At 43.6% G+C, this 5,178-nt stretch overlaps 1 pseudogene; it reads left to right on the top strand.

Moving 5' to 3' along the window:
• Positions 1-2,787: 2,787 nt before the first annotated feature.
• On the top strand, positions 2,788-3,791 carry LOC123151829 (probable protein phosphatase 2C 37; annotated as a pseudogene).
• The last annotated feature ends 1,387 nt before the right edge of the window (positions 3,792-5,178 follow it).

Here is a 5,178-nt window from a genome sequence, read left to right as displayed (position 1 = left end):
TTTTTACATAAGTTACAGGGGCATGTTTCAACAAATTTTTTTGCTCGGGTTCAAATTACCATGGTGTTTTCACCAAGTTCTCAGATTTGCGGTGCGTATATTATCATGCTATTTAAACTTAATTTACCATGTGTATATTTTCAAAAAAAAATCTTAACATGGTGTACATGGTGTTTCAAATTACCATGGTGTTTTCACCAAGTTCTCAGATTTGCAGTGCGTATATTATCTGTGATACGTATATCCTCATGCTATTTCCACAAATTTTACCGGGTATCTTTTCAACAATTCTCTTCCCCATGACGAAAGTTACCACAGTGTTTGTACCTAAGTTATCTGGTATGTGGTGCATATATTATCATGCTACTTACAAAGAATTTACAATGTGTATGTTTTTAACAAAATTTTTCTCGGGTCCAAAAATACCGCGACGTTTGCACCTACATTATCAGGTCTACGGTGTGCATATTACCATGTTATTTACACAAAAGTTACTGTTGTGTACTTTTTCAACAAATACAACAGAATATGGACATGGTTAATATGGGCAACATATGTTCATGGCACCTTAAGCAGAAATGAATAAAATACAATTTTGCTTGTTTAGAATGTCATGCTAAGATGCTAACCCAGGTCAAGTACTCTCACAACAAAGATTCTGATGTAAACATGTTACTTTAAGGCTTATGCAGGTTCTGCATATGTACTAGATGAAAAATGTCACCATCCAACATTGGATGGTTCTCTGAACTAGCAGCAGGATGGTATGAGAAGGCCACATCCAGAACAGAGGTTGGACTTTCATATTCTTGTTCACAACATAAATTTAATTCACTATATAAACTATGAGCTAATCATGTGCACGTCGAAGACAATCAAAATTGTTGAGTATCGTATGGATGACTAAACTGAATCATGTCCAGATGTATGGAAGAAACCATACTCAATCAGACGGAACTACAAACTTTGGGAAAAAGAACAATGGCAAATAATCTTGATTACAGTCTGTTCTATCAAGGCAGAATAGCAATAGATCATAATAATGTGGTTATGTCACAGATACATGTGCTACATCCGTGCATGTATCAATCATTTTTGCACACCAGGATCGAGGCACATTTAGGCGGCTTATTCTCTACTAGTACATCAGAATTCAGAAAAGTCCACCCGCAAAAAAAAATCAGAAAACTCACCTACCTAGAATCTATACCTTACGGTTGATGCACTGGAGGGCTGCAGCCAGTGCCCGGGCCTATCAGTCCATGAAGGTGATGTCTAGCTTCCGCAGCTACACCTTCAGACTACTGCTGATATTGTATGGGATGAGCAAGACAAGGACGAGCTCGGACGTATGTAGAAGGAGGAGTCTGCTCGCTGATCTCAAAGAAACAAGCAGGACAGGAATGAGCACGGATGGGAACCTAGACAAGGACGAGCTCGGAGGTCAGCTCGACGGGGAAAGCGGCCAAGCCGGCGGCGTATGAGCAGAGGTGAGGTTGAGGGCGAGCAGCGGAGTTGAGATCAGATCGAATTACTGGGCATTGATGGCGAGGTCGACAGGGACGACCAGCCCGGCCGGCGGTCGGCTCGAGGACGAGCCACGGGATTGAGGTGGACGAATGCAGAGTATTGGCGAGTGGCGACTGCGGCCAACAAGAGTTTCCATCTTATCACGGCATGGTGCACGACTTTGATCAAGCGAATCGGTACGCTGGGTTCACTTAGCGGTGGCATACATGCGTAAATACGTACATCTCAACTCCATCTTCTGTGTTTCCAGCGCCTGAGTGGTGAGATCGCGACCTCGGCATCTACAAACGGACGGCATCCAGGTGGGTTGGCAGTTTTGCAAAAACGATTTGGGTTGCCACATACATATTTCGATTAAGTATTAGTTCCTTTTATATTTGTACAAAGGTGGTGGAGAGGAAGACATAGATGACGGTAACTATAGGCTTCAATTTTTTTTTTTTGAGATTACTATAGGCTTCAATTTAGTATCATATAGATTAGTCACTGGAGGAGGGTGGTTTCTGAAACTCTGCCATATCTGTTAGGAGAGCACGCGAAGAGCCAAGGTAATATATTGGGATTGGCTTGATATACATGGTAGCAAATAAAAGCGAGTGAGATAAAGGAAGGACAAATCACCGCCGATCAAACCCGATGTGTTTTTCTTCCCGAAAAGAATGTTCGTATGGAATCCTCCGTATATTTCTAGTACTTGCAATAATGAACAAGAAACTAATTAAGGGTAATAAATAGGGAATAGAAGATATGGCCATTTTCCATCAATGAACAAATAGAGGTGAAAATGAGGAAGCAATAATGCAGCAAGCACTAATTTGCATCCAAAAGCGACGCGAGTACAAGTAATCTCCTTAGTGTTTGAGGGAGAGGTTCCTGCGCTCTATTCCCCCTTCCTCCTCCTACTCCTCTACGAAGGTCCGTTTCTGTGTAGCTCTACCCCTCACTCTTGCTAGCCTAGCCAAAATGAAGATGCTCTGCTGCTTCGCGATCGGCGCGAGACATGCTCAGCCTGTTCCTGGGAAGGATCAATCCGTCGTGACGGCCAGCGTCGGCGTGAACAACTTCCCCGCGGCCGGCCAGGGCGGAGTCGAAGCACCAAAGGGCTACGAGGAATGCCACCTGCCGGCGTGCCGCCTTCGCGGGAGCCCTCACCTCGCAACCGTCGCGAAGGAAAAGGAGGGCTCCGGTGCGGCAGTGCGGGCGGCGTGGCGCGGGGCGTACGGGGCGGCGGGGAAGCCGCGGGAGGACACGGTGACCATGCAGGACACCGTGTCGATGCGCCCGTCCTTCTGCTCTTGGGTCGACGGCTCGCGCATGCACTTCTTCGCCGTCTTCGACGGCCACGGCGGCCCCGTGGTAACCTCTCTACGAACGTGGCCACACTCAAGCTCATCACCGACTTGTATGTACTCAGAATTTCCGTGGTGGTGCAGGTATCGGTGGTGTTGAGGGACCACATGCACGCGATCCTGGCGGACGAGCTGACCCGCGCGGCCGTAGCCTACCGAAAGAAGCAGCAGCAAGACGAAGAGGCGGAGCTGTGCGCATGGAAGGGCCCGCTGAGGCGGAGCTTCGCGCGGGCGGACGAGCTGGCGGCGTCGGGGTGCCGACGGGCACCGTCATGGGGTCCACGGCGGTGGTGGCGCTCGTGGTTCGCGGCCACATCCTCGTGGCCAACTGCGGCGACTCCCGCGCCGTGCTCTGCCGCGCCGTCCCACTCTCCCAGGACCGCAAGGTGAGCATGCTGCTGGTGTCATGTGTAATTGTGTATTGTGTTTCTTTCCTCGTCCAATACGAGGTGCGCCTGTCCTTCTCCTCGCTGGGGATTAATGTGAGCTTGATGTGTATGTGGATGCAGCTCACACGGCTGGACGACATGGCGGCGCCCGGTGGCGCACGGATGTACCACTACGACGGGGTGCCGCGCGTGCAGGGGATCCTTAGCAGGTCGCGAGCTTTAGGTATGCACAAGTAGCGTTAACCTTCTTTCAAAATAGTTAATGTCTTTTTTTTGCGAGGTTAAAAAATTTTATGTCAAGAAACTAAAAAATGTCCACGCAAAAAAAATATAACAACAACTATCGTTCATGCATGTATGGAAAATTTGTTCTTAGCTATGCATGCGTCGTGTCATGTGACAAGCAAACAAAGCCTCCTTCCTGGCTTTGTTAGCTACTGCCTACTGCTCACTTAAAAAAAAAAAAGCTACTCCCTACTGCTCAATGCCTCTGTTAGCATTGGCCGTTCGATCGTCCTTATGAAATATATTTTTGCGACTATCTTCTTATGAGAAAGAAAGAAAAGCCTACTATATATTCGTCACGCTGGGTGAGAAATAGTTATTCTTCACCCACTTCTATTTTACAATCAATGCATCATAATTTTACGCTCCGTAAGTTTTGTCTTATTTCCGACGCAAAAAGAGACCCTAAGAAAATATATAATCGCCGTAAAAAATAATTTATGTTATTTAAAATTACATACGTAAAAACATAGTCTAAAATACACATAAACTATAAATTTTCTTGTCTTATGACCTATATTTTTATTTTTTTATGTCAAATTTTACGTAGTGAATCAATAGGAATGTAACTATTTGAATTCCAAAAGTAATTTAATTATAAAATGATCGTAAGATTACTTCGGTTGAAGAATAACTTATTCTGCACCCTGGGTGATGAATAGTAACACTATATATGACTATTCGTCACCCTGGGTGAGGAATAATTATTCTTCACCCCCTCTATTTTGCCATAAATGCACCGTAATTTTACGTTCCGTAAGTTTTGACTTATTTCTAACATAAAAAGAGACCGTAAGAAAATATATAATCGTCATAAAAAATATTTTATGTTATGTAAAATTACAAACGTAAAACATAATGTAAAATACACATAAACTGCAAATTTTCTTATTTTATGACCTATATTTTTATTTTCTTATGCCAAATTTTACATAGTGAATCAATATGAACGTAACTATTTGAAATATAAACGTAATTTAATTATGAAATAATCGTAAAATTACGTCGGGTGAAGAATAACTTATTCTGCATCCTGGGTGATGAATAGTAACACTATATATATATATATATATATATATATATATATACATATATATATATATAATAATGTGGTAATTTGTCAAGTAATTCGTTTAATAAGTAAAAATATGTCGTTTTGCTCCCATGCATTATTAGTGCTGGACTTGTTAAGTTCTTTTTTCGTGAATACATTCGATGCGTGTATCTTTGCATTGATAGAATAGAGAAAAGATTACATAGTGAAATCGTCAGGCCACGTACACACAGAGGCATGGTCGAGGATGCAAAGTGAGCGTTAGGAGCGTGTGTTCTGACCTAGGTGTTGCTAAAGTTCAGGTTACATGCAGCTGGAATTTTGTCTATTTTAGGCCAGCCTAATAGCAGTTTCAGAAATTCTTAATAAATCCTAAAGGCCCACGTAGTCCATTTATACAAGGTAAGAGGTGGAACTAAAGTTTAGTGTCACATTGCTAGTTTAGAGAGAGTTGGACCTCTTTATAAGGAAGGTTCTTTCCTCACATGTATGAGCATGAGAACAAGAGGGACATACGCGCGCGCCTCCTCCGCTGCCCGCCTCGCCGCAACGCGGATTGCGGGAATGAGCC

This window comes from Triticum aestivum, chromosome 7A (genome assembly GCF_018294505.1).
Source record: "Triticum aestivum cultivar Chinese Spring chromosome 7A, IWGSC CS RefSeq v2.1, whole genome shotgun sequence".
NCBI lineage: Eukaryota > Viridiplantae > Streptophyta > Magnoliopsida > Poales > Poaceae > Triticum > Triticum aestivum.
This window is presented reverse-complemented; position numbering and strand designations above follow the sequence as displayed.